We start from the raw sequence: 11,396 nt of genomic DNA, 5'->3' as shown, positions 1-11,396 counted from the left end.
TTCTGGCTATGTCTGGGATATGGAGTAGGTGAGAGTGAGCCCTAGTGAGAAACCTGGTCTCCTCATCTGTAAATGCAGCAAGATTCTATGCAGAATGCTACTGAGTCCTTTCAGTTGGAAAGTTACAATATTTTTCTATTACATTTCTCACTGTCACTAAATATCTGACAAGAAGCAACTTAAAGGAAGAAAAGTTTATTTTGGCATAGTGTTGGTTCAGGTGATATGGTCCATCAAAGCATGACATCAGTACCAGCAAGGCTGCCGATGCAGATCTTGGTGAACCAGATAGCAGAGAGGATTGACTTGCTCAACTAACTTTCCCCTTTCCCTTTGATTCAGAATGGGGTCCCAGCCCATGGGTTGGTAACGCATTCATGCTGAGTCTTCCCCTTCATTTAGTCTTCCTTGGAAATGTCTCCATGGACACACCCAAAGGTAGGCCTTACTAAAATACCTCACTAATGTACTTTTTAATTTAATGAAGTTGATCATCCAAATTAACCACCATAGTTTTAAAGTAGAGTAACATTTTCTTTGACCTAATTTTTCTTCTGGGAAGATATACCTAAGAGTAAGTGTGAAATCTTATTGAAGTATTGCATGGCCTACCTATCTCTAGGCCATAGTTATGATGTCAGGGAGATGAACCCATCAGGAATTTTAAATTTTTATGGATTATGAGTATCCCCTGTGGGTCTGATGAAAACTGTGGATTGCTTTTCGGTTAATATAGGTATGCCTGCTAATGTTCATTTTAAGTGTTCTAGCAGGAGCCATAGGTTCCAGTTAAAAATTGCTATACTGTAGATTTAGAAACTCTACCCAAGTTCTGGTGCTCTATAGCTTTATTGTGTAACGCTAGGATATAAAATAGTTTTAGTGTTTCTAGTTCATTATATATATTTTTAACTTCCAAGATCATCACAGACCCTCAAATAACTCTTTGTTCTCTCCAGGTCCCTCCTCAATCTTCCCCCTGAGTTATGACTTAGTCAACACACTTCTTTTCTAATGAATAATTCTTCCTTGGTGCTGACTATGTGCCAGACACATGAATTTAAATATTAATGTATTTAAATCCTTACTTATACTGCATGAAATCATTACCGTTATCATTACTGTATAACAAATAAAATGGAGACAGGCAGAGACTTAATTTGGCCAAAGTATTTAAGTTAGTGAGTGGTGCAACTGAGATTTGAGCTCCCACAGTCTGGTTCTAAGGTCTATGCTCTTAACCATATGCCAAATTCCAAAGTACTTTGGTGGTAGGAACTTAGTAACAAAAAACATTCTGGAAGAGAAAAGTCTCCAAGCTGCAAGCCTGTAATTCCTGTATGTGTGTTATATTTCAATAAAACATCTACTTTAAAAAATATGTCATGCCAGGTAGTGGTGGCGCACGCCTTTAATCCCAGCACTTGGGAGGCAGAGGCAGGCAGATTTCTGAGTTCGAGGCCAGCCTGGTCTACAGAGTGAGTTCCAGGACAACCAGGGCTATACAAAGAAACCCTGTCTTGAAAAACCAAAAAAATAAAAAAAAAATTAAAAAAAAATGTGTCATGCTAGTTAGTTTGGCAGCAAACTAATCTTATTAGTAGTGGATTAAAATAGAGGGACAGTCATCATTTATTTAATGGGGAGACAAGAGTTCTCAGTGTGAGGAGACCTCTCCTACAATTCTCCCCAACCCTCCTATGCAGATAAGGTGGTTTGAGGTTTAGAAGCCATCCAGCGAACATGAGGTGAGCCTTTGCCAAAACACCTACCTCCTCATACATGTACCTTTTCTCCTTTTATAAATTTTTCCAGCCAATTTTGCCATTATTCACACTCACCAGAACTGAGTAAAATGGCTGGCAGCCTCAATTAAGTAACCCACAAAAGTGAATATTTGATTTTTCCAGCCTCTGTGGGCTGTGATGAGAAGGGGTGGGAATCAACACTGGCTATCTTTCAATATTAGAAAGGAAAGAAAAGAACAGAAATGAACAGAAAGCCTTCTTTGAAATCAGTAGTGTCCAGTGAATATTTTAAGATTTAAAAGAAAAGCATCACATTGATCCCTTTATTAAAAGGTGTTGAATAAAGCTTAGAGCAAGAAGTATTTGTAACAGCAGAGTTGAAAGTCTCGTCTATCAAATTGGAAGGATATACTCCTAACCAATGGCTTAACTTGAATCTTTGAAAAATGGTCATTTCATTATCTTCGTTAATAGAGTGTACATCAAATTTAATGTGTGTCACAGACACTAGACTAGATTTAAACAGATGGTGCAACTTTCCATCTTTCTAATAATTCTTGTGCATTTTGAGCAGTTAAACTACCTAAATGGGGTATACCATTGTGGTAGGAGGGAGGAGCAGTTGGTTAAGTGGTTTTGCCATCAACTTTGTGTCTGAATAATAATGATTTTTCTCCTGTTCACATTATCTATTCAACTTCTTTAAATTCATGTCTGGAGATGAAAGAGTTTGGCTCTTCTGCTTTCAAGTTACACATTGCCCACAATGGCTGCTTAGTAAGGTTTTATCTTTATTTAATTTTATCCAGGAGCAGCCAAGACAAAGATTTGAATATGTGGAGTCCAAATTGTTCATTTTTCATAGGGAAAGTAACCCTTCTAGAGGAGCTATGGAAAGGAGTCAGGAAATAAAATGTACATATCTAGCAACTTACCTCTAGGGTGGGTGGAGCTTCATCTTGCCAGAGAAAATCTGATTGATAGCTTGTACCTGTGACTGAGAGAGCCTAGACATTTATACTCCAGTTTTCCATTTTTAAAGTCTTCTTCAAATGGTTTTAATTCCCTAGTATGCCTGGCTTGCCATACATGTGAGATAAACCTAGTTCCAATGGCCAAAGGTAGCCAGAAGACAAAGAAGTACAGCTTCTGACGTTTGTAAGTTATGAGAATGGGAAACTGCTTTAGTTTCCATGTGTTTCCTCAAACTTTATGTGTTAAAAACTTGATATCAAATGTAATATAATTGAGAGGTAGGGCCTCTAGGCAGTGGTTAGGTCACAGGGGTTCTCATGAATGATGTATATCATTGTTGTGGAAGTGGAGTGAGTTAGTTAAAAGGGAGTTTGACTCCCTTCTCACTTTATCAAATACTCTCTTGCCCTTCTACTTTTTGCCATGAGATAATGTAGCAAAAAACAAACTAACAAGCAAAAACCATCAACAGATACAGGTTCCTTGACTTTGGACTTCCTAGCTTTTAGAGCTGTCAGAATAAACCACTGTTTATATAAATTACCCAATCTGTAGCATTCTGCTATAGCTGCACAAAGTAAGCTAAGACAGGAACCTTAAATGTTGCAGTAACACAAAGCACTCTCTCTAGTCTTCTTTCTCCTCTTACAAGCAAAGGAACTATGGCCCAGACAGACACAAGTGTAACATGTAGGCAGTGTTCACCCAAATGACAACTTAGTTTTCCCACCTTCCCATCTTACCCGCCCATACTAAAAAGAGTAATGGGGAGCTACTGCGATGGCTCAGTGGTTAAGAGCATCTGATGCTCTTGCAGAGGACCTCAGCACTCACATGGCAGCACAAAATCAGCCTTAACTCCAGTTCCAAGGGTTCCAATACCCCCTTCTGACCTCTGTGGCCATCAAACACATCCATGTGGCACATATATACAAATATACACACAAAATAAAAATAAATACATCTTTAAAAAGAATGGATTATTGCTTGCTTGAGTTGTTGGGGCAGTTAGAAAACATTGTTTTCTTTGTATTATGTGACTATTAACAAAACATTTAAAATTAATAAATTAGTTACGAGACAAAACACAATCATGGATATTCTTTTCAGCTCTGTATCTTTTTTGACATTACATGATTTTCCCACATCTGGAAACAAGACTGTCCTTAGTTCTGGGTCTTTTTGCTATATCCTTTAGATAATCCCTGAGGCCTTTTGCTTAAAGCTTCAAATTCAAAAAAAACAAAACAAAACAAAACAAAAAAAAACCAAACACCCTAAAAATGCAGTAAGGCAAGAATTTCTAAAACACAGTAGTTCAATGGGGAATTGAAGAAGCTCCACAGATGGAGCTGAGGTTCAGGAACAATTCTGAAGTAGCACTTCTGGCTAGTATTTTCCCCTTTGCACTTGTTCCTCTCTGAGCTGTGTAGATTGATCTTGTGCTATTCCGGGGCTCCCAGGGCTCCTATGGCTCTGCAGGAAGCTTTGCTGCATTCTGGCTTTGCCGCTTAATTCTGATCATCTCACCTCCCTTGCCTATTTTCCCTACTTTAGTTCTGGGTCAGGGACCAAAAGGATTAGAGCAGAAGCAAAATGAGTCTCATAATTTTGTAAAAGTGTGCAGTTTGACCTCTCCCTGCTAAGTAGTTTTTGACATCATTGTACCTAGTGTTCAAGGCTGGGTTTTCCAACTGAGAAAGACCTTGCCTGCAGCTTCCTTTTCTGTCTTTTGTTTAAATTGGGAACACATACTGTGAAATATAGAAATTTCAAGTGAACAGCTTCATGAATTACAGTAAAAGGATCACACCCACGTAACTACTACTAAGGGGAAAGGTATATATTATGAACACCAAGAAGCCTTCTTCAGATCTGCCCCATCACAACCTCTCCCAAAGTAACTACAGTCTTTTCACACACATGGCCTTCCCAATTTTGAACTTCATATAAATGGAATCATACAGCATGTGCTTTTTGTATGTGTCTGGCTTCCTTTATTTCACATTGTGTCTGGGAGGTGTATTCATTGTTGTGTGAATAGCAATCTAGTTTTTTATTTCTGTAAAATGTTCAGTTGTGATCAACTACAGTGGTTTTTTTTATGCTGAGTCAGTTTCAGTGTCTTAGTGCTGACTCTCAGGAGGTCATTGAGATGGGATGAGATCACAAATATATTTAAAGTGTTGTGACAAAAACGAAACGAAACAAAATGAAACGAAACCAAACCAAACCGAACCGAACCGAACCGAACCAAACCAAACCAAACCACCTAGGCCCATATCTCTGAATCCTAAAAGCCAAAGCCACAGGATAAATAAGGAGAGCCTGCCTTCAAACAACAAAAACATCATTCAACAACAAATTGACAAGAGCCAATCAAGCCTATTCACCTAGCATGCATATAGAGCTTACTTACCATGTGTCAAACATTAGCCTGAGTACTTAATAAATATGAATCTATTAGAGATAGTTTACATAATTATTTCCATTATTACATGCAGAAACTTAGGCACGAATTGGCTATGTCCCTTGTTTATGAGTTATTATACAGAAGAAGAGAAGATTTGGCCAATCTGACTGGCTTAAATCAGTCCTCTATTGGTGTTTGTTATGTTTCCTTATATTTGAGAGCATACATTATCTGTCTGTCTTGTGCCATTCTAGACCATAAGCATAGTCTCTAGTGTTCATTTTTATTTGTTACACCTGGTTTAGTGAATGACACAGGAGCTGGGTTGAAGTACATACTTATGTGAGGGATAAATTAGTATAGAGCAGTAACCTTTTGAGTACAGGTTTGTAAAATGTCTAAGGTTTTCTTCTATTTTCTTGGTGTAAATAGGCACAGAGAGCAGGATCTGTGAGGACATAAGGGGAAGATAAAAAAAAATAAGGGAAGACTACATTGCCCATTACTAGAAGGATAATAAGGCAAATGGCTCAGGGCAGTTTTTATAATGTAAGTCACAGGATACAGTAAGAGAAATTGTCTAGAGCTGGCAACCCTTTGTATTCTAACCCCACCCTCCCCACCCAAATAAGAAAAATACAACATAAACCCATGCTGACATTTATATCTTTTCTTGTAGTCACATTCCAGAAAGTACAATTAAAAATTAAACAAAAGAATGTACTCATCCCAAATATTATCATTTCGATAGGTGAAATCTTTTAGGTTACGTTTTATTACATTTGCAAAATCTATAAACTATACCTTATCTTGGACTAGTCACATTTCAAATGCAGAAACAGCCCCATTCGATTAGTGGCTATCTACTGAATAGTGTATGTCTAGAGTCTTGCTACTCAGTGAGATCTTTGGACTCAGCAGCCACACATTGAAGGTGAGTTTTCTAGAAATACAGAATCTTGGGACCTGCCCCAGTGCTACTGAAGTCTTTTAATGAGCTCCTGGGGTGATTTGTTTGCACATCAAAGTATGAGAAGGCAGCCTAGTGATCAACTGCATTATCAGGGCATTTTCTAATGAATGGCAGATAATATCTGGCTAATCCTGAAATCACAGCCACAGGGTCTCTCATTAACTTTATTTGTTAACTTCCCTCCTTCTTTTCTTCTCCCTCTCATTTCCTTCCTTCCTTTCTTGCTTCCTTCCCTACATTGGTTCCCACACGAAAAAAGACTTTATTTCAATCAATAAGGCTGCTCCTCTTAAATGACAGTGCCAAGCTATTAAATTCTGCCAGCTCATCCTTTGTGAATGAAGGGAAACAGATTTGGCTGCAGCCCTATCTTTCTGCCATTATCCAGTATTAAATGTCCTTCAATTAGTATGTGCACCCAGTTCCCTGCAAGACCCCATGCTGGTTTATGTCACTCCTGCATTAACCTCATTGGTTACAAAACATCCCTATTATTAAGCCATTAAAAGCCAGGCTTATTCACCTGCCAGACCTATAAGTTTCCTTTTGCCTCTCCTGAACCATTTACACAGAGTTTTAGCAATTCTCTCTATATTCATCTTTGCTTTTATCTTTCAGAGATTTATTTCTTTTTGCACCTCTCTCAATCTTTCCTTGGATTTTTCTTCTCTGCCTTGTTCTTCCTCCTACAGTGTGTTGTCTTCCTGTTCTTTTTAAATAGCATTCACTTTCTCTCAGGGAGAAGGTAATTACTTGCTTGAGAACAGGTTGGTTATAGCTGTGCACACTCACAAAGCCGGAGCCTCATCAGCAAGACTGTTTTCAGCCTCTGCTGGCTCAGGCAACATTTGGCAAGGTACCACTTCCCAGCCCCATCAAATTGGTTCTGCCTGTTTGATGAAATTGCAAAGTGGGTTGCAATATTGGCAATTTGAAGCTAGATATTGTATAAGGTTATAGAGTCATATTTTGAAAACATGTTTTTGTATTTGTATTTTGTTTTGAAAACATATTGGCCACCTTACTTGCTTGCTTTTAAGAAATGCAATGAGAAGTGATTATAGCCATGCGCATAATAACATACCTGAATTTAGAGAGACAATACAAGATAAGTTAGAGATGCTGGGCCTGTGGAAATTTGTGTTTTGTCTTTAAGTTAACATTTCCTCAAGGAGGCAGAGGAAGTGTTCCATTTTCCTCTCTGTGGGTGGTACCTACAACAAGGAAACCAATTGACAATGGCAGGTGGGCCATGCCTGGCAGCCTCTTGTTTTTATAGATCTACCAAACAAAGAGTGGGTTTTACATTTTGAATCATTGAAGGGAGAGTGTTAGAGAGACAATTTTTGATGATATGTAGAAACTACCTGAAATTCACATTTCAATGTCCTTAAATAGTTTGATCAGAGCATAGCCATGCCATTTATAGATTGTCTGTGGCTGCTTTGTTGCTACAGCTGCAGTCTTGAGAGGTTACAGAGGACTGTATGGCCTGCAAAGCCCCTTAATAGCCAGAATTCACTGACATGACTTCAAACTCTGGATGCATTTGGGAAACTTTAAAAAAAATAGAGAGGGATGAATCATTATTATAATACTATTTTCATTGTTTGGGAATGCAGGCTAGAAGTTGGTCACTTCAAAAGCTCTTTGGGGTATTCTCATGTGGCTAGACTTGAGAACCACATATCCTAGCATAAGGAAATGTGAGATTATTCGCTCTTCATCATCTGAGGAGCTTAGAATATTTGCTCCTATACATAACACTTGATTTCCACTCCTTGCTCTTATCCAAGGGTTTCTGATTTTTGCCTTCCAGCCCAGTTCTCATTTCTTTCTTTCCCTTATCTGTGTGCTTTTGGTGCTTATGTGTTTTCCAACACCATTCAAGAAAAGGAAGATTGACTGAGAGTTGCTCCTAGTTGTAGTGACATCTCATTGGAGCTTCTATGAGCATGTAATGGCTCTTCTGGGTGAATTGGGGGCTGTGGTGAACAGTGAATGAATAGCTAAGAAAAGTCTTCTTCCTTTAACCTCCTAACGTTCTATCTACCTGTTTTCCACAACAAAGCCCAAGACTTCTTTTGTTTTGTTTTGTTTTGTTTTGTTTTGTTTTGTTTTTCAAGACAGGGTTTCTCTGTGTAGCTCTGGCTGTCCTGGAACTCACTCTGTAGACCAGGCTGGCCTCGAACTCAGAAATCTGCCTGCCTCTGCCTCCCAAGTGCTGGGACTAAAGGCATGCGCCACCACTGCCCGGCAAGAACTTATTTTTATGAATTCTTTTCTGCCTGACCCATTCTCTGACTTGTTGGAATGGTCCTATTTAGTCTCCATATCACTACTGCAATCCACACAGGCATTGCTCCTGCATCTGGGATGCTGAATGACACTTACTGGTTTATATGTCTTTCTACCTCATTAGAGTATCTGTGCCATGGCTGGTCTAACTTTCTAATAATCTCTATGGCCTTTGCTCCCAGGACCATGCTTATTATGTAGCAGTCAGACAGTACATCTTTTCTTTCCTCCTCCTCTTTTTCTTTCCTCCTTCTTTTCTTCCTCTTTTCCCAAGTGTGTGTGTGTGTGTGTGTGTGTGTGTGTGTGTGTGTGTGTGTGATACTGAGTCTCACTCTTTGCCTAGATTGGCTTGGAACTCAATGTGTAAACCATGCTTGCCTAAAACTTCAGATAACCCTGCCTCAGCTACTTGAGGGCTGGAATTACAGGTGTAAACCACCATACTGGATTCAATACATATTTTCTAAGGGAGAAGTGAAGGTCTATTTTCTCAGGATGACAAGGCATTTACTTTTTCAAGTCAGAGACATGTTGTGTTTTAGAGATGATATCTTTTGTGTGTGTGTGTGTATGAATGTGTATGTGTATGATGTGTATGTGTGTGTTCATGTGTGTAAGTACAGAGCATGTGCCATGGCATACATGAGGGGATCAGAAGATAACCTTGGGTGGTGTTCTTCGTCTTTCACCTTGAATGAGTCAGGGTCCCTTTTTTTGCTTATGTGTTACCCTAGGCTAACTGGTCCATGAGCTTCTAGAAATTTTCTTCTCTCCATTTTCCATCTTGCTATAGGAGTAGTGAATGGGATTATCAATATGTGTTACTGCCTCAGGCTTTATGAGGTCCTGGGGATCCAAACCCAGGTTTTCATACTTATACAGCAAGGACTTTACCTACTGAGACATCTCACCAATATGAGATAGCATCTTGAGGTAAATCACTAAGCTAGCCAACTCCCTAGCTTTGATAAAACCTTTTGGTAGAGAACATCAATATGGGAAGGAGAATCAAATGGATTTTATTAGATAATGTCTTGGTTGAGCCACCAAAACAAAATATCTTACACTTGGTGGCTTCTAAACAACAGTCATTTACTTTTTGTATTAATGGAAGCTGGGAAAAATGAGATTAAGTTGGCAACAGATTTGGTATTTAGTGAGGGCTTATTTCCTGATTCATACATAGGTAACTTTTCACTGTGTCTTTATATAACAGAAATGATGGGGGAATTCTCTGAGATCCTCTCTTTATGGGGAGAGGGCATTTACATAAAGGCTTTGTCTTCATGACCTATTCACTTTGGCTGTTTCCCAAAGCCCTACTTCTTAATGCTATCCTATTTGAACTTAGAGTTGAACATGTGAGTTTTGAAGGAATAAGAACAGCCAGTTCAAATTAAGTAGAATTAAGCACTAGGTCAAAGACCCAGATTGAAGACAAATTTCTACTAAGAGTGCTGGCCAAAAAGATATGGAAAGAGAAACCCTTTCTTGGCTTAGGCTTTATCGTGTCTGCATATCCCATCTGGACCTGTTATGGTCATCCCATAGAGGAAGATGGAGCCAGCTGGAGCTGGAGGTGCAACATGATGTTCCTGGCGTCTGCCTTACTCTTTGATTTAGGCTGAGACCTCTGAATATATTTGATTTACTTTAAAGTATTACATTTACTGAAACTCCAGGACCTGACCACCCTGTGATTATATAGTAAAGCATTCACATCTCATGATCTGCCCTTGTTAAATGCTTGGACAGCCAGCAGCTGGGAGGTATATATATGGTTTTTTTTTAAATCTAATCTTTGGGCCCTGGTAAAAGAAATAAAAACAGATTTCAATGCTTCTCTCTGGTACCTGGATGCATAAAGTTCTCTAGTTTCCCCAATTTTTTATTAACTTTATTGATCTTTACAAGGCAACTTTTGGCTTTATTGATTTTCTCCCATTAGTTTGTCTTCTCTAATTTATTTGCATCTTTATTCCATCTACTTTCTCTAGACTTGATTTGTTTAATGTTTTTCTCTCTTTTTGAAATAAAAACATATTGTTAACATTAAACCTATATGAAAATACATGTGTACTGATTTTTTTCCCTCTGCATATTCTTCCTTCTGTATCCCTAATGCTGTTAGGTATGGTGTGGTGTGTGCATGCGCGAATGCACATGCCTGTTGAAATCAGAGGACAACTTTTTGTGTCACTCCTCAGTTACTTTCCATCTCCCCTGTTTATTTTATTTGTTTACTTTTTTGAGACAATCTCTCTCTCACCAGTTTAGAACTTGCCTAATAGGCTAGACTAGCTGGCTAGTGAGGCCCGGGGCTCTGCCTGGCTCTACCTCTTCAGCTCTGGGACTACAAACACTCACTAGCACACCTGTCATTTTCATGTGGGTTCTGGGTATCAGACTTTGGTCTTTGGGTTTTTAAGAAGGCAAGCACTAAACTGACTGAACTATCTCCCCAGTCCCAAATGCCCATGAGTTTTCATATGTAATGTCTTTTTATGTCATTTGGTATACATTTTCTAATTTGCATTGTGATTTCCTCTTTGACTTGTGGGTTATTTGGAAGTGCATTGTTTAATTTGCAACTGGTTGTTCATTTTTCTCGTAGTCTTTTCATTGTTGGAATTGTGACTTGTAGTTTAAAATCAGTAGGATTAGAAAATATATTATGAATAATTTCCATTTTTAAAAGTTTGTTGACACATGACTGATAATCTCCCCCATGAAAACTTTTGGTAATCTTTTTTTCTGCATTTGATACAGATGTGTTTTCTGTCATTGTTGGAACCAGTTCCCTATTGGTGAACATCATTCATATTTTACTATACTTTCTGTATTCCTGTTTATTTTTTCATATCTTTGTCTCCCCAGCCTTCTATGTTTTTCTACAACTTTGCCTCCTCTGTTTCTTCAGATTTCTGTATCACCTCATATACTGTTACTCCCTGCTGAATAGTTCCCTAACTATAACACTGAGGCCCTC

Source organism: Arvicanthis niloticus, chromosome X, assembly GCF_011762505.2.
Source record: "Arvicanthis niloticus isolate mArvNil1 chromosome X, mArvNil1.pat.X, whole genome shotgun sequence".
In the NCBI taxonomy this organism is placed as follows: domain Eukaryota; kingdom Metazoa; phylum Chordata; class Mammalia; order Rodentia; family Muridae; genus Arvicanthis; species Arvicanthis niloticus.
Note: the sequence above shows the minus strand (reverse complement) of the source record.